This window comes from Lactuca virosa, chromosome 9, assembly GCF_052849685.1.
Source record: "Lactuca virosa cultivar CGN04683 chromosome 9, Lactuca_virosa_CGN04683_v6, whole genome shotgun sequence".
NCBI lineage: Eukaryota > Viridiplantae > Streptophyta > Magnoliopsida > Asterales > Asteraceae > Lactuca > Lactuca virosa.
In genome coordinates, this window is record NC_136434.1 from 71,368,563 (window position 1) to 71,387,981 (window position 19,419).

The following is a 19,419-nucleotide window of genomic DNA, read 5'->3' on the forward strand; positions in this document are numbered from 1 at the left end:
TGTGATCCTACTTTAGTTCTAGTAGGTAATAATATTTTATATTTGCTTAGAAACCATTCATCGATCCAATATAAGGGCATTGAATAATGAACCATTTCATTCAAAACAAGATATCCTTTGATCAAACTAGGATACGATATGTTGACTTGGAAAAAGTTTTAAAAACCTTATTTTTTGTTAATGCATTGGTCTTCTCAAATTGTTTGTTCTTATAAAATTGTCAAAATCTCGATCCTGAACTTAGGATAGTACAATCCTACGATCATAGGCATAAAAAAATGAGCTAGATCCTATAAGGATCACATATTCTGTTGAATCGAAATATCACATTCAAGATCATGAAATCATTTGTGGGATCATGGAATGATCTGATCCTACCGTGGCTTGAAATTTTGAATTACTTTATCTTATTAGTGAATTTGACTCTCAAAAGTGTAACCCTAGGAACTACCTTCTTTGGTTCCTCCATATAAATATAAATTAATAAGGTCGGAGAAAAGTTGTCTTTTTACATCTCATTACAGGGGATATATATATATATATACATATATATATATATATATATATATATATATATATATATAAGGAGATGAAAGCTAATTACATAAACTATGGTAGTGATTGCAAATCAACCAGCTACAATCACGGATGAAATCAATCACAATAAAAGATACAGACAAGAAATATTCATCTTGAAAATTAGAATTGTAAAAATATATTAATACCCTCCAGCAAGCTCATAGCAGATTACAGAAGAACAACTACTACCTCAAATTCTTGAAACGAGAGGATCCAACAGCCTTGGTAAAAATGTCAACAATTTGATGAACCGACTTAACATAGAGAACCACTAACTCTCTAGATTGAACTTGTTCACGAACAAACTGATAATCAAGTTTATTGTGCTTGGAGCATTCATGAAAGAACGGATTAGCCGTGAGAAAGGTTGCATTGAGGTTGTCGCAAAGAACGATAGGTAGACCATCCATGAAACTTGTCATCTCTTTTAGAAGTTGTCGAACCCAAATAAGTTATGTTGGCCTTTTGCTTTCGGGATGACCAACCGACTAAATTTCCTCCAAAGTAAATAGAGAAACCGTGCTGAGAGAGGCAATCATCAGGATCAGATACTCAATTAGCATCAGTAAAGCAAACCAGTCTTGAGTCTTTAGATGGATGAAAGATCAAACCAACATTGATAGTGCCCTTAAGGTAACGTAAGATGCGTTTAACTGCTGCCCAATGATGCTCAGAAGGGCTATGAGTAAATTAACAAACCCGACTGACAAAATACGCAATTTCAGGGCGAGTAATGGTCACATATCATAAAGCAACACCAATGCTACAGTATAAGTGTGGATCAGTGAAAGGATCACCACCCACACACAACCTGGAGCTGGGTTCTACTAGAGAGGATATAGGTTTATCTCCCATCATTTTGCTTCTTTCAAGAAGATACAAAATATACTTCTGTTGTGATAGCAAAAGAGAGGACGAAGAGCGATGCACTTTGTAACACCCGGATTTCCAGGTACATTATTTTAATTAATTATTTTTGAGGATCGTTGATCTACTCGGCGAGTCGGTGCTATAACTCGTCGAGTAGAAGCGGGATGGCCACGTAAGTTTAATGAACTACTCGACGAGTCCAAGAGTAGACTCGCCGAGTAGGCGTTGTGGGTGGAAACCCTAAATCCTCGGGCCTGTGCTCTATTTAAGGGACCTTATGGTCCTTATTTGTGGCTACTAGTCCAGAGAGAGAAACCCTAGAGAGCTTGGGCGAGTTGTGTGTGAGAGCAAGCCATTTTAATCATTTTTGGTGTTGTTTTGCAAAGAAGAAGGTGTTTCCAGCTAGAGGAGGTCAAGAGGATTGCTAATCCGTGGTTTTCAAGCTTGGATCTACAGTATTGAGGTAGCAAATCAAACTCTCCTTCTGTTTTGGTTAAGATCTATGAATCTAGGGTTTTCTATACCCTTTTTATGGATTGAATCGATGAGTTTATGGTCTCTTTATGTGATAGACTTCAGATCTGGACCCATAGAGGTCCAGAGAGCATTATCCATCTTGCTTTATGAAGTGTTATGGAAGAAATGATCTTAGGTTGCCTTTTTAGAGATGATTTCACCAAAGAGAGCCCTATGTGTGTTGCATGAGGTGTAAAGGTCGGACCTTTACGTGATTATTGTAGATGGGGAGGGCAGATCTATAGATTAGAGAAGCGGATCTGACCTCAGAAGGTCATTTGAGTGTTGCCATGGACGCTACTCGCCGAGTTCATAAGTGGACTCGACGAGTCGAGTCGGGGTTGCCCCGCTATTCGTGACAGGTGTAACCCGTCGAGTGAAGGGATGACTCGACGTGCCAAGTGAGGCTAGAAGGATTCTGAGGACCCGCATGGATTCGCCGAGTCGCCCATGTGCACTCGACGAGTCGGGTCAAAGTTTGACCGTTGACTTCAGTTGACCTTAGGGTTTTGGTCAAGCTGATTCAGGAGAGTTCAGGGAGGGGTAGGATGGCCTTCTACCCAATCTTTAGAGATGAGGCTATGAGAGGGTATTGATTAGGAATGTTATTCGGATGATAGGAGGAGGCTAGGTGGGGACGTCAAGCACGAGAGTTTATCCGACTTCGTACGAGGCGAGTCTTCTCACTATACTGTACCTAGAGTGGTACCTATATGTGACCGGAAGGTCTTATATGCTATGAGATGTATGTGCTGTATGTTGTTATATGATATGGATGTGTTATGTATGTTATGAATGCTAAGGACCGGAAGGTCATTATGATATGGACCGGAAGGTCAAGATGATATGGACCGGAAGGTCATTACGGATAGGACCGGAAGGTCTACCAGGGTTGTGGGACGGAAGTCCTCTGAGACACAGTGACCGGAAGGTCTTATAGCCTTGAGTGGCGTATGTGCGTATGTGGTATTTTGGGGGAACTCACTAAGCATTTATGCTTACAGTTGTTGTGTTATGTATTTCAGGTACTAGCGAGGATCGCGGGAAGGCGCCGGCATGATCCGTACACACTCATGGAGTTTATGTCTTGAGATTTTGGGATATGTTTTGTTATGATAACATTGGATACATTATGTTTTGATATTACCTTATGAATAAAAGTATGTTTTAAAAATGAAAAATTGTTTTGGAAATTTACGTTGTTACAAGTTGGTATCAGAGCCTTGGTTTGAGGGATTCGGATGCACCTTCGGGCGTATTTGAACTCAAACTAAGGATTCGAGAAAGTTTTTCATAAAAAGGAACAATTTTTCTAAAAGAGTAAAAGACTTTGAGAAAAGCAGAAAGGAGCAGTGTGTACGATCAGCCAGTGCCTGAACGGTGATTTCCCAAAATACCCTTACATTATGTATTATGAGATATGATATGATATGTTATGCATGCTAGAGTAGGCCATGTATTCATATTTGGACTAGAGTGGCCTGATTTGTGATGCCTTAGCCTAGGAGATTACTGCTACTATGGGATGCTTCGAGAGTGAGTAGGTAGCAGTGAGAAGCTTATGAGAAGTCTACCGAAGGGTAGTCTATGCTTAGCGAGATGTAGAGTACTTGTGATATAGGATCCTAGGAGGAGGACTTGGAATGAGCACGGATGCAGTGTGGAAGGTAGTATAGGGCCCGTACTACTGGAAACACCGGATCAGTGAGCAGTCCAAGTAAGAGTCCTTAGGGTACCAAGGAACAAGTTGGGTTGGGTGATCGAGTGCGAGTATACTCGATCGAGTCTCTGGTATCTTTGTGTTGTGTTTCAGAGACATCATGGTGGGTACACGTCACACACCAGAGAGCAGCGGAGTTAGCGATGACGAGATTCACAAGATGATTCGTGATGAGGTGGCCGCGACCATACGTGAGGTCATACACGAGATGTTTGGGTCTATCGAGACCACGTTGATTGAGACGTTCGATGAGCGATACACTGCTGTTTCGGAAGCTGCTGCTGCTGCCACCGAAGCTGTCGCAACTGCTAGGCCACGAGGGGGTGACTCGTTGCTGTACCGGGAGCTCAGCAACACGAAGTTACCAGGGTTTAATGGGACAGGATCCGATAGCCGCGAGAGGCGATATCATGGTACGAGTACCATGATTGGTGGCAGATTGAGAAGTGATGACATGGTCCGAGTACCATGATAAGTAGCAGATTGAGAAGTGATGTCATGGTTCGAGTACCATGATAAGTATCAGATTGAGAAGTGATGACATGGTTCGAGTACCATGATAAGTAGCAGATTGAGAAGTGATGTCATGGTTCGAGTACCATGATAAGTAGCGGATCGAGAAGTGACGTCATGGTTCGAGTACCATGAGTTGTAGCAGGTCGAGAGGTGATGTCATGGTTCGAGTGCCATGATGTGAGGTGGAATGAGAAGAGGGAACATGGTTCGATTACCATGATTCGTAGAAGATTAAGAGGAGATAACATGGTACAGGTACCATGATTCATAGCAGATCGAGAGGTGGCCACACGGTTTGAGTACCATGACATGTGGCGGTTAGTATTTCTGGTTTTTACCGGTTATTCCGTGGGAATTTTCTAGACTGAGAGCAGAGGTGAATGAGCATGAGGCCAGAAGGCCACGATGAACAAGTTTTAGTGGAGCATCCCTTGAAAAGGGAAATCAACTGAGCTCCGAGGAATTGTGGGTGATATGCCAGTTGGAGTCGCAAGACTTAAGGATGAGTAGGGATGGTGCATTACGAGAGAATACGGTCTGGGCTGGGTAACAGGCCGATAGTGGAGTGGTCACTTTCTGTGACCCGAGTGGTGCTATTTCCGTTTCCTGTGGGAGACGTAAGAGGTGTTAAAATTTTGGTTTTGAGTTTGGGGGTGAGCCCTGTGGGATTTCACGGATGGTGATTTTCAACCAGAGTATATGGCAGTAGGTCTGCCGCGAGGTAAAGATATAGCTTGAACAGGTCGTCAGTGGGGACTGAGATGGGTCAAGGACCAGGATACACCCTAATTGAGTATAGTAGGGCATGTGATAGCTGCAGCGTCGGACGATCAAGAGGAATATATCAGGGCGGTGGCCCTTATTGTCTTTGATGGGTATTAAGAGTGGAAATATGGTTTTTGCTCTTATGATGAGAGACGTGATGGAACGTTGGTTAAGGAGTCGATGATGAGGAGTACGGTAGATCATTACTTCCAGACTAAGAGTCAGGGTTAATACCGGACAGTTGGGAGGTCCGGTGATGGAATGGTGTGAGATTCTGAATGACTAGAGGCAGTCATGGTGGGAAGTTCTGAGGATTTCATCTGAGTTTCGGGGCATTGGGAGTTGCTCGATCTCTGCCGGGAGATCATCGAGCGTCGTGTAGCACCTTCCAAGAGTATGTGCGATGTTACTAGTGGAAACAGTCTGTGGGATAGATTGCTGGTGCGCCGATTGGGGATGGTTCGAACCCTAAGTGGGGGAGAACCGGGTATTTTGTTGAGGAGATCAGAGATTCGATCGAGGATGGTTAGAGATCTGGATATAGAGACCGGAGGTGCGAATTCATGAGCCCAGGGTTATTGGTGATTGAGACGAGGTGCAGAGCGAGATAATGCATGTGTTATGTTTGAGTGCATCCACGACAAGTGGCCGTTGGTCGGGGACCTTGGGGTGCACAGGAATTCTTCGAGGTCATAATGGTGAATTCGAGATGGTTGACTCGCAGGGTGAGTTCGGCGGTTGAGAAATTCTGGTTCAATGATGGGGCTGTTATTCAGCGTGGGAAGAGCAGAAGTTGATTCGACAACCAATTTCAGGTTGTGGAACAGGAAGATCAGTGGATGAGACGAGACGTCGTGAGGTTCTATGTGGTGTATCGAGGTATCCGAATTTAATGCATTGGATTTCGGATAATTTTGAGTCTTGAGTGGAGACGACAAGTGGTGGGTCAATCATCGATGATTCCAGTGGGAGCCCTTCGGTTAATGACAGCAAGTGAGAGTGTCCGAGAATATGGATTGCAGCAGAGAAGGGTGTTTTGTTATGGCGATTGCCGCCAGATATAGTGATTCATAATTTGGGTAAGTGCATGCACCTACTATGTTTGATCCGCGGATTGTGAGCTAGTCAGTCAGAGGTTGTTGTGATGCTACGGGAAGCCGTAGTACTCACTAGTCAGAGGATGTTGTGATGCTACGGAAAGCCGTAGTACTCACTAGTCAGAGGTTGTTGTGATGCTACGGGAAGCCGTAATACTCACTAGTCAGAGGATGTTGTGATGCTACGGGAAGCCGTAGTACTCACTAGTCAGAGGTTGTTGTGATGCTACGGGAAGCCGTAGTACTTACTGGTCAGAGGTTGTTGTGATGCTACGAGAAGCCGTAGTACTCACTAGTCAGAGGTTGTTGTGATGCTATGGGAAGCCGTAGTACTCACTAGTCAAAGGTTGTTGTGATGCTACGGGAAGCCGTAGTACTCACTGGTCAGAGGTTGTTGTGATGCTACGGGAAGCCGTAGTACTCACTAGTCAGAGGTTGTTGTGATGCTATGGGAAGTCGTAGTACTCACTAGTCAAAGGTTGTTGTGATGATACGGGAAGCCGTAGTACTCACCGGTCAGTGAGATGTTGATGTGATGCTACAGGAAGACGTAGTACACACTAGTCAGCGAGAAGTTATCATGATAAAGTACTCTTCGATCAGAGCAGGGCGCAGAAGAGTTTTAGGCATGGGGTGGCCCTAAGTTATGAGTTTTCTTGGGAACCTGGTGGTCGGACCAGGGGCGAGACCGGGGTCTCCTTAATGATAGGGAGTTATTATGTTCTGAGTAAGGTGGTAATCGCAATCCAAAAGAATGGGATAAGTGAGGTACGCATGGGTTGCGGGAAATGCGCTCTGAGTTGAGTGCTTCATTGTGACGAGTGGTTCCCACTCTGGGTCGGACCAAACTCTCGAGTTTGAGTTTGGCTCTGGTGGTGCGTTGGACAGGCGAGATGAGATTCTGGATTCTGAGGTGGGTTCCACATTGAGGAGTATTGTTTGTCATCTGATGTCTTAGACCTGTGTGGGTCAGTACTCGGGTACGGGAGGTACCGCAAGATGCATGAAACGATGAGTAACAGATGACAGAGGTCGGGGCTGAGTCGATCTCCAGTTGGGAAGGTAACATTCGCTTAGGGTTAAGCGAACTTCGTTACTTGTGTGTCACATTGGGACGATGTGGTTATAGTAAGAAGGAAACCATGGAGACGGTTGGGATAATGCAACGGAAGACCTGGAGGTTCAACTGTTGGGTCGAGGTCAGACCTGGTACTCAGTGTTAAAAAGGGATACGAGGGATGCAGCTGAGGCTTATGATTTTAAATGTCTGAGGACTTCTGAGCGAGCATGATTTCCTTGTGGCAGAGAACAGGATGTTGAAAGTTTATTGATCGGATGGATTCTGATAGTAGTTCAGTGGATGAGCCCTGGTGGGATGTGAACCCTTTCGTTCCTTGGGGCGTGATTCAGACTGTTTTGTTACGTTGGTACGAGTGATCGGTAGCCGATTGTTGGATTTTGTCTTGTGAGAATCAGCGGATCAGTGAGTTATCTGGGTTGATGTTCGAGGAGCGAATATCATGGTGATAGCATGAGTGGGCGGTCTGGCGGCGGGCCAGGCCACTAGAGTTTCCCGATTATGGGAAGGTCAGAAAGGGGTATTTTAGCGACAGAGGGGCCGGTTTTGTTTCAAATTTGGAGTTCCTGGTCGGATCCAGGTATTCATGGAGAAAGATATCGTTTTGGTGTGAGAACCTCACAGTGGTGCTTTTCAAGTGTTTGGTTTCTATCTATGTGATTTGAGGAGCGATGTCGAGGGCGAAATCTATTTCAAGTAGGGGAGAATTGTAACACCCGGATTTCCAGGTACATTATTTTAATTAATTATTTTTGAGGATCGTTGATCTACTCGGCGAGTCGGTGCTATAACTTGTCGAGTAGAAGCGGGATGGCCACGTAAGTTTAATGAACTACTCGACGAGTCCAAGAGTAGACTCGCCGAGTAGGCGCTGTGGGTGGAAACCCTAAATCCTCGGGCCTGTGCTCTATTTAAGGGACCTTATGGCCCTCATTTGCGGCTACCAGTCCAGAGAGAGAAACCCTAGAGAGCTTGGGCGAGTTGTGTGTGAGAGCAAGCCATTTTAATCCTTTTTTGGGTTGTTTTGCAAAGAAGAAGGTGTTTCCAGCTAGAGGAGGTCAAGAGGATTGCTAATCCGTGGTTTTCAAGCTTGGATCTGCAGTATTGAGGTAGCAAATCGAACTCTCCTTCTGTTTTGGTTAAGATCTATAAATCTAGGGTTTTCTATACCCTTTTTGTGGCTTGAATCGATGAGTTTATGGTCCCTTTATGTGATAGACTTCATATCTGGACCCATAGAGGTCCAGAGAGCATTATCCATCTTGCTTTATGAAGTGTTATGGAAGAAATGATCTTAGGTTGCCTTTTTAGAGATGATTTCACCAAAGAGAGCCCTATGTGTGTTGCATGAGGTGTAAAGGTCGGACCTTTACGTGATTATTGTAGACGGGGAGGGCAGATCTATAGATTAGAGAAGCGGATCTGACCTCAGAAGGTCATTTGAGTGTTGCCATGGACGCTACTCGTCGAGTTCATAAGTGGACTCGACGAGTCGAGTCGGGGTTGCCCCGCTATTCGTGACAGGTGTAACCCGTCGAGTGAAGGGATGACTCGACGTGCCAAGTGAGGCTAGAAGGATTCTGAGGACCCGCATGGACTCGCCAAGTCGCCCATGTGCACTCGACGAGTCGGGTCAAATTTTGACCGTTGACTTCAGTTGACCTTAGGGTTTTGGTCAAGCTGATTCAGGAGAGTTCAGGGAGGGGTAGGATGGCCTTCTACCCAATCTTTAGAGATGAGGCTATGAGAGGGTATTGATCAGGAATGTTATTCGGATGATAGGAGGAGGCTAGGTGGGGACGTCAAGCACGAGAGTTTATCCGACTTCATACGAGGCGAGTCTTCTCACTATACTGTACCTAGAGTGGTACCTATATGTGACCGGAAGGTCTTATATGCTATGAGATGTATGTGCTGTATGTTGTTATATGATATGGATGTGTTATGTATGTTATGAATGCTAAGGACCGGAAGGTCATTATGATATGGACCGGAAGGTCAAGATGATATGGACCGGAAGGTCATTACGGATAGGACCGGAAGGTCTACCAGGGTTGTGGGACGGAAGTCCTCTGAGACACAGTGACCGGAAGGTCTTATAGCCTTGAGTGGCGTATGTGCGTATGTGGTATTTTGGGGGAACTCACTAAGCATTTATGCTTACAGTTGTTGTGTTATGTGTTTCAGGTACTAGCGAGGATCGCGGGAAGGCGCCGACATGATCCGTACACACTCATGGAGTTTATGTCTTGAGATTTTGGGATATGTTTTGTTATGATAACATTGGATACATTATGTTTTGATATTACCTTATGAATAAAAGTATGTTTTAAAAATGAAAAATTGTTTTGGAAATTTACGTTGTTACAAGTTGGTATCAGAGCCTTGGTTTGAGGGATTCGGATGCACCTTCGGGCGTATTTGAACTCAAACTAAGGATTCGAGAAAGTTTTTCATAAAAAGGAACAATTTTTCTAAAAGAGTAAAAGACTTTGAGAAAAGCAGAAAGGAGCAGTGTGTACGATCAGCCAGTGCCTGAACGGTGATTTCCCAAAATACCCTTACATTATGTATTATGAGATATGATATGATATGTTATGCATGCTAGAGTAGGCCAGGTATTCATATTTGGACTAGAGTGGCCTGATTTGTGATGCCTTAGCCTAGGAGATTACTGCTACTATGGGATGCTTCGAGAGTGAGTAGGTAGCAGTGAGAAGCTTATGAGAAGTCTACCGAAGGGTAGTCTATGCTTAGCGAGATGTAGAGTACTTGTGATATGGGATCCTAGGAGGAGGACTTAGAATGAGCACGGATGCAGTGTGGAAGGTAGTATAGGGCCCGTACTACTGGAAACACCGGATCAGTGAGCAGTCCAAGTAAGAGTCCTTAGGGTACCAAGGAACAAGTTGGGTTGGGTGATCGAGTGCGAGTATACTCGATCGAGTCTCTGGTATCTTTGTGTTGTGTTTCAGAGACATCATGGTGGGTACACGTCACACACCAGAGAGCAGCGGAGTTAGCGATGACGAGATTCACAAGATGATTCGTGATGAGGTGGCCGCGACCATACGTGAGGTCATACACGAGATGTTTGGGTCTATCGAGACCACGTTGATTGAGACGTTCGATGAGCGATACACTGCTGTTTCAGAAGCTGCTGCTGCTGCTGCCACCGAAGCTGTCGCAACTGCTAGGCCACGAGGGGGTGACTCGTTGCTGTACCGGGAGCTCAGCAACACGAAGTTACCAGGGTTTAATGGGACAGGATCCGATAGCCGCGAGAGGCGATATCATGGTACGAGTACCATGATTGGTGGCAGATTGAGAAGTGATGACATGGTCCGAGTACCATGATAAGTAGCAGATTGAGAAGTGATGTCATGGTTCGAGTACCATGATAAGTATCGGATTGAGAAGTGATGACATGGTTCGAGTACCATGATAAGTAGCAGATTGAGAAGTGATGTCATGGTTCGAGTACCATGATAAGTAGCGGATCGAGAAGTGACGTCATGGTTCGAGTACCATGAGTTGTAGCAGGTCGAGAGGTGATGTCATGGTTCGAGTGCCATGATGTGAGGTGGAATGAGAAGAGGGAACATGGTTCGAGTACCATGATTCGTAGAAGATTAAGAGGAGATAACATGGTACAGGTACCATGATTCATAGCAGATCGAGAGGTGGCCACACGGTTTGAGTACCATGACATGTGGCGGTTAGTATTTCTGGTTTTTACCGGTTATTCCGTGGGAATTTTCTAGACTGAGAGCAGAGGTGAATGAGCATGAGGCCAGAAGGCCACGATGAACAAGTTTTAGTGGAGCATCCCTTGAAAAGGGAAATCAACTGAGCTCCGAGGAATTGTGGGTGATATGCCAGTTGGAGTCGCAAGACTCAAGGATGAGTAGGGATGGTGCATTACGAGAGAATACGGTCTGGGCTGGGTAACAGGCCGATAGTGGAGAGGTCACTTTCTGTGACCCGAGTGGTGCTATTTCCGTTTCCTGTGGGAGACGTAAGAGGTGTTAAAATTTTGGTTTTGAGTTTGGGGGTGAGCCCTGTGGGATTTCACGGATGGTGATTTTCAACCAGAGTATATGGCAGTAGGTCTGCCGCGAGGTAAAGATATAGCTTGAACAGGTCGTCAGTGGGGACTGAGATGGGTCGAGGACCAGGATACACCCTAATTGAGTATAGTAGGGCATGTGATAGCTGCAGCGTCGGACGATCAAGAGGAATATATCAGGGCGGTGGCCCTTATTGTCTTTGATGGGTATTAAGAGTGGAAATATGGTTTTTGCTCTTATGATGAGAGACGTGATGGAATGTTGGTTAAGGAGTCGATGATGAGGAGTACGGTAGATCATTACTTCCAGACTAAGAGTCAGGGTTAATACCGGACAGTTGGGAGGTCCGGTGATGGAATGGTGTGAGATTCTGAATGACTAGAGGCAGTCATGGTGGGAAGTTCTGAGGATTTCATCTGAGTTTCGGGGCATTGGGAGTTGCTCGATCTCTGCCGGGAGATCATCGAGCGTCGTGTAGCACCTTCCAAGAGTATGTGCGATGTTACTAGTGGAAACAGTCTGTGGGATAGATTGCTGGTGCGCCGATTGGGGATGGTTCGAACCCTAAGTGGGGGAGAACCGGGTATTTTGTTGAGGAGATCAGAGATTCGATCGAGGATGGTTAGAGATCTGGATATAGAGACCGGAGGTGCGAATTCATGAGCCCAGGGTTATTGGTGATTGAGACGAGGTGCAGAGCGAGATAATGCATGTGTTATGTTTGAGTGCATCCACGACAAGTGGCCGTTGGTCGGGGACCTTGGGGTGCACAGGAATTCTTCGAGGTCATAATGGTGAATTCGAGATGGTTGACTCGCAGGGTGAGTTCGGCGGTTGAGAAATTCTGGTTCAATGATGGGGTTGTTATTCAGCGTGGGAAGAGCAGAAGTTGATTCGACAACCAATTTCAGGTTGTGGAACAGGAAGATCAGTGGATGAGACGAGACGTCGTGAGGTTCTATGTGGTGTATCGAGGTATCCGAATTTAATGCATTGGATTTCGGATAATTTTGAGTCTTGAGTGGAGACGACAAGTGGTGGGTCAATCATCGATGATTCCAGTGGGAGCCCTTCGGTTAATGACAGCAAGTGAGAGTGTCCGAGAATATGGATTGCAGCAGAGAAGGGTGTTTTGTTATGGCGATTGCCGCCAGATATAGTGATTCATAATTTGGGTAAGTGCATGCACCTACTATGTTTGATCCGCGGATTGTGAGCTAGTCAGTCAGAGGTTGTTGTGATGCTACGGGAAGCCGTAGTACTCACTAGTCAGAGGATGTTGTGATGCTACGGAAAGCCGTAGTACTCACTAGTCAGAGGTTGTTGTGATGCTACGGGAAGCCGTAATACTCACTAGTCAGAGGATGTTGTGATGCTACGGGAAGCCGTAGTACTCACTAGTCAGAGGTTGTTGTGATGCTACGGGAAGCCGTAGTACTTACTGGTCAGAGGTTGTTGTGATGCTACGAGAAGCCGTAGTACTCACTAGTCAGAGGTTGTTGTGATGCTATGGGAAGCCGTAGTACTCACTAGTCAAAGGTTGTTGTGATGCTACGGGAAGCCGTAGTACTCACTGGTCAGAGGTTGTTGTGATGCTACGGGAAGCCGTAGTACTCACTAGTCAGAGGTTGTTGTGATGCTATGGGAAGTCGTAGTACTCACTAGTCAAAGGTTGTTGTGATGATACGGGAAGCCGTAGTACTCACCGGTCAGTGAGATGTTGATGTGATGCTACGGGAAGACGTAGTACACACTAGTCAGCGAGAAGTTATCATGATAAAGTACTCTTCGATCAGAGCAGGGCGCAGAAGAGTTTTAGGCATGGGGTGGCCCTAAGTTATGAGTTTTCTTGGGAACCTGGTGGTCGGACCAGGGGCGAGACCGGGGTCTCCTTAATGATAGGGAGTTATTATGTTCTGAGTAAGGTGGTAATCGCAATCCAAAAGAATGGGATAAGTGAGGTACGCATGGGTTGCGGGAAATGCGCTCTGAGTTGAGTGCTTCATTGTGACGAGTGGTTCCCACTCTGGGTCGGACCAAACTCTCGAGTTTGAGTTTGGCTCTGGTGGTGCGTTGGACAGGCGAGATGAGATTCTGGATTCTGAGGTGGGTTCCACATTGAGGAGTATTGTTTGTCATCTGATGTCTTAGACCTGTGTGGGTCAGTACTCGGGTACGGGAGGTACCGCAAGATGCATGAAACGATGAGTAACAGATGACAGAGGTCGGGGCTGAGTCGATCTCCAGTTGGGAAGGTAACATTCGCTTAGGGTTAAGCGAACTTCGTTACTTGTGTGTCACATTGGGACGATGTGGTTATAGTAAGAAGGAAACCATGGAGACGGTTGGGATAATGCAACGGAAGACCTGGAGGTTCAACTGTTGGGTCGAGGTCAGACCTGGTACTCAGTGTTAAAAAGGGATACGAGGGATGCAGCTGAGGCTTATGATTTTAAATGTCTGAGGACTTCTGAGCGAGCATGATTTCCTTGTGGCAGAGAACAGGATGTTGAAAGTTTATTGATCGGATGGATTCTGATAGTAGTTCAGTGGATGAGCCCTGGTGGGATGTGAACCCTTTCGTTCCTTGGGGCGTGATTCAGACTGTTTTGTTACGTTGGTACGAGTGATCGGTAGCCGATTGTTGGATTTTGTCTTGTGAGAATCAGCGGATCAGTGAGTTATCTGGGTTGATGTTCGAGGAGCGAATATCATGGTGATAGCATGAGTGGGCGGTCTGGCGGCGGGCCAGGCCACTAGAGTTTCCCGATTATGGGAAGGTCAGAAAGGGGTATTTTAGCGACAGAGGGGCCGGTTTTGTTTCAAATTTGGAGTTCCTGGTCGGATCCAGGTATTCATGGAGAAAGATATCGTTTTGGTGTGAGAACCTCACAGTGGTGCTTTTCAAGTGTTTGGTTTCTATCTATGTGATTTGAGGAGCGATGTCGAGGGCGAAATCTATTTCAAGTAGGGGAGAATTGTAACACCCGGATTTCCAGGTACATTATTTTAATTAATTATTTTTGAGGATCGTTGATCTACTCGGCGAGTCGGTGCTATAACTTGTCGAGTAGAAGCGGGATGGCCATGTAAGTTTAATGAACTACTCGACGAGTCCAAGAGTAGACTCGCCGAGTAGGCGCTGTGGGTGGAAACCCTAAATCCTCGGGCCTGTGCTCTATTTAAGGGACCTTATGGCCCTCATTTGCGGCTACCAGTCCAGAGAGAGAAACCCTAGAGAGCTTGGGCGAGTTGTGTGTGAGAGCAAGCCATTTTAATCCTTTTTTGTGTTGTTTTGCAAAGAAGAAGGTGTTTCCAGCTAGAGGAGGTCAAGAGGATTGCTAATCCGTGGTTTTCAAGCTTGGATCTGCAGTATTGAGGTAGCAAATCGAACTCTCCTTCTGTTTTGGTTAAGATCTATGAATCTAGGGTTTTCTATACCCTTTTTGTGGCTTGAATCGATGAGTTTATGGTCCCTTTATGTGATAGACTTCATATCTGGACCCATAGAGGTCCAGAGAGCATTATCCATCTTGCTTTATGAAGTGTTATGGAAGAAATGATCTTAGGTTGCCTTATTAGAGATGATTTCACCAAAGAGAGCCCTATGTGTGTTGCATGAGGTGTAAAGGTCGGACCTTTACGTGATTATTGTAGATGGGGAGGGCAGATCTATAGATTAGAGAAGCGGATCTGACCTCAGAAGGTCATTTGAGTGTTGCCATGGACGCTACTCGTCGAGTTCATAAGTGGACTCGACGAGTCGAGTCGGGGTTGCCCCGCGATTCGTGACAGGTGTAACCCGTCGAGTGAATGGATGACTCGACGTGCCAAGTGAGGCTAGAAGGATTCTGAGGACCCACATGGACTCGCCGAGTCGCCCATGTGCACTCGACAAGTCGGGTCAAAGTTTGACCATTGACTTCAGTTGACCTTAGGGTTTTGGTCAAGCTGATTCAGGAGAGTTCAGGGAGGGGTAGGATGGCCTTCTACCCAATCTTTAGAGATGAGGCTATGAGAGGGTATTGATCAGGAATGTTATTCGGATGATAGGAGGAGGCTAGGTCGGGACGTCAAGCACGAGAGTTTATACGACTTCGTACGAGGCGAGTCTTCTCACTATACTGTACCTAGATTGGTACCTATATGTGACCGGAAGGTCTTATATGCTATGAGATGTATGTGATGTATGCTGTTATATGATATGGATATGTTATGTATGTTATGAATGCTAAGGACCGGAAGGTCATTATGATATGGACCGGAAGGTCAAGATGATATGGACCAGAAGGTCATTACGGGTAGGACCGGAAGGTCTACCGGGGTTGTGGGACGGAAGTCCTCTGAGACACAGTGACCGGAAGGTCTTATAGCCTTGAGTGGCGTATGTGCGTATGTGGTATTTTGGGGGAACTCACTAAGCATTTATGCTTACAGTTGTTGTGTTATGTGTTTCAGGTACTAGCGAGGATCGTGGGAAGGAGCCGACATGATCCGTACACACTCATGGAGTTTATGTCTTGAGATTCTGGGATATGTTTTGTTATGATAACATTGGATACATTATGTTTTGATATTACCTCAAGAATAAAAGTATGTTTTAAAAATGAAAAATTGTTTTGGAAATTTACGTTGTTACACACTTCAATACCTAAAAAAAGTCAGATTACCTAGATCCTTCAAAGAGAACATAAAATTAAGGTATTTGAAAAATTCATCGATGTATGAGAAATTAGAGCTTGTAATGATGAGATCATCAAGATTAATGAGGACATACACAACATCAGAACCATATCGTTTTATGAAGAGAGATGAATCTGAAATGCAAGGTTTGAATCCGTGTTGAATCGACGCCTTCTGTAACTTTTGAAACCAAGCTCTTAGAACTTGTTTAAGGCCATAAAGAGCCTTGTTAAACTTGCAAACATGTGTGGAACGATCATAAGCAAGAAATCCTTGTGGTTGATCCATGTAAACAGTTTCACACAGATCACTATCTAGGAAGGCGTTGTTGATGTCCACTTGACGAAGAGGTCAACTATGAGTGACAAAAATACTTAGAACAAGTCAAATTGTTGTAGGCTTGATAATTAGGCTGAATGTATCAAAATAATCAACACCTTCTTCTTGGCTAAATCCTTTTGCAACTAATCGTGCTTTGTAGCGTTCAACGGCACCATCAGGTTTCTTCTTAATCCTGAAAATCCACTTACAACCCGTAATATCAGGTTCAGAGGGTCTGGGAACAAGTACCCAAATCTTATTAAACATTAAGGCATCAAATTATAACTCCATTGCTTGTTGCCAATTAGGGTTCTTTGTAGAATGTAAGAAAGTTTTGTGTTCAATCTCAGAAGAGTCAAGTGGCATGGGATATTTAGTTGCAGTGAAAGATTTAGGCTTAAGGGAAGAGGTAGAGGTTCGAGTTACCATTACATGCTCAATCGTGGGAGGGTTTTTGTAACGCCTTAAATTTCAACCCAAAATTTTCAATTAAAAATTTAAGTGTTTATTCAATTTACAACTACAAACATCTTAGATAAAACCATTTAAGTCAAAACATTTATCAGAGTATCCTCAAAAGTTATCATGTGCACAAATCTCTCATAGATGCGATGCAATCAAGTCGTGCCCCTCATTTGATATAAGAAACCTGAAATCATTTATTGTAAGCACAAAGCTTAGTGAGTTCTCCAAAATACCACATACAACACATCACAAATAATAAATATGCATTATCAACAACCCTGGAGACTGCCTGAAGTCTAAGTGGGCAGACAACACGCCCTGTAGGTTATCGAAAACCCTGGAGACTACGCGATGTCTCAGTGGGCAAACAACATACCCTCTGGGTTATCAGCAAACCTGGAGACTACCCGAAGTCTCAATACACACAATAACACAAATCACGGTAACAACAAATAAGACCCAGTTGGTCAACACGAATATATTGTTGGATTAAGGTGTCTAAGCCAGTAACTAAATTGGTATATTCTTGTAATTAAAAGAAAAATCTATTTTGGGTTGCCCTCAAAACTAGTATTCGGATAAAATGACTTTTAGAGGAAGAGGCTGAATTTCTAATTTATTATATGATTAATAAATTATAATAAATAGTTTATTAATATATTATATGATTAATATTAATAAGAAATAATAATAATTAACTTGGAATTAATTAGAAATTAATTTGAATTAATTTTGGGATTAATTGAATTGATTAAAAATACAGGGAATGTTTAGTTATTTATTGAAAATTGAAGCAGGAAAACTCTAGAGCATCATGGGATGGGGGTGAATGAAATTTGGCTAGGAATAACCTAGAATTTTTGTTCATGAGGCTTAGGATAAGGAAATAAGGCAACTTGATTATTATATTAATTGATCTGGGCCTTATCTCAAAAACCTAGCTTTGGCCTCAAGTTTCATTCAGCTATATAAACCCTTTCCTGATTCTTATTATTTTCGTCCACTCCTTCTTGCCTTTATAGAGCCGAAATTTTGCTCTAGCCTCCTCTCTTCTCAAGTCTTCTTGCTACTAGGGTTTTGGGTACAAGCCATTAGAGGCATCCATTCCTTTGGTGCTAGCTTTTCAAGATTTTAAAGAAGGATTCTAGTTTGATTATTTGCAATAATAATCAAAAGGTATGTAACCCCAATTTTATGTGAATTTTGATTTCATAGCCTCTCTCCTAGGATTTCTTGATATTCATAGTTACTTGCTATCAATAGGGAAAACATAGACCCTTTCTAAGGTGTATGTGAACTTAAGGGTCTAAGTGTTTTTCCATCACATGTAAAGCTTTATAACCTAGATAACCCATCAGTGGTATCAGACCCATAGTTTTCTGTTGATTGTGCGTAAAATGAATAGATCAAAGAATTAGGGTTTATCGAAAATAAACCCTAGCCCATGAGATTTTCGACTTTGCTAGTGTTTCTTGAAACCCTGGCCTCCCTAACCTTATTTTTGAAAAATGAGGGGTTCCTTTAGGGTTTATCTTGTTTAGGGTTTATCTTGTTCCCTTAATTATTAAAATTTGAATAATTAAACCTGATAAACCAAACCCTAATTTTCGAAAATTAGAGAGTTAAGGATTAGGATTAAATTTGAATTATTTTATTAATTGTTTAATTGAAGATAATTATTTAATCCCTAAGGATTAAGATTATATTTGAATTATTTTACAATCCAAGTCGACTAGTCCTTAAACCAAGCCCGATCCATTAGAACCAATCTCACCACTAGCGGACTCAGGCCCAACCCCCAAGGCTCGTACCACTACGGAATGATAAACACCAGCCACATCATTGTTCTTCAAAGCTCTACGGGACAAGTTGGTGGAAAACAAAGATATGGAATCAACAGTGTGTCATTTAAACCATCTGATGACATCCAGCTAAAACTCGCAGATTATTTCAACATCGGAGGTGTTTTCCGCATCGGAAGCATCTCTGATAGACCCAATGGCGGCAGGCTTTATACAGACATGTTGGTCATGGGAGCTGATTACAGAGCTTTTGTTGAGATTGTATTTGAAAACCCTTCCGATATTGTTCTCAGTTATCATATCGATGGCTTCTTCATTGTCGGGTAAGTCATTGACTCTTTTTTTTGTTCTGAATTAGGTCAAATATGATATATGCTAATTTTGTTTATGAAAGAAAAAAGGATGGATGGAGGAGAATGGACACAAGCAACCAAGCAGGTTACAACCTTCGAGACGGAGTTGCACGGAGTACGATCCAGGTGTACCCAAAATCATGGTCGGCGCTTTATGTTTGACTTGACAACGTGGGAATGTGGAATGTGAGGACGAAATTTTGGGCAAGACAATACCCCGAAGAACATTTTTACTTACATGTGTACATGACTTCACGGTCGATTAGAGATGAATTTCCGATTCCAAAAAATACACGGGTGTGTAGGAAGGCCACAGGTCGCCATACACAGCCTCTTTGAGAAGGTATGGGGATTTGAGTTTAGAGATGTGTTTTTTTCCACATTCTAGAATTAAATTTATTTTGGGTTGTGTTTATATAATTCTTTCTAGTGGTGCTATGTTAGCACTATTTGAAAATTAGTTTTTCGGCTTCTTCTGTATTAATATAACTGTTTATGACCTTAACTCAGGGTCGCAATTCTTTTTTGTTTTTTTATATGAGTGTTTTGAAAGAAAGAATTCTATATTATTGTAATAAGAGAAA

At 43.7% G+C, this 19,419-nt stretch overlaps 1 pseudogene; it reads left to right on the forward strand.

Annotated features, from left to right (window-relative positions):
* Positions 1-18,500: 18,500 nt before the first annotated feature.
* LOC145139372 (L-ascorbate oxidase homolog) lies at positions 18,501-19,419 on the forward strand (annotated as a pseudogene).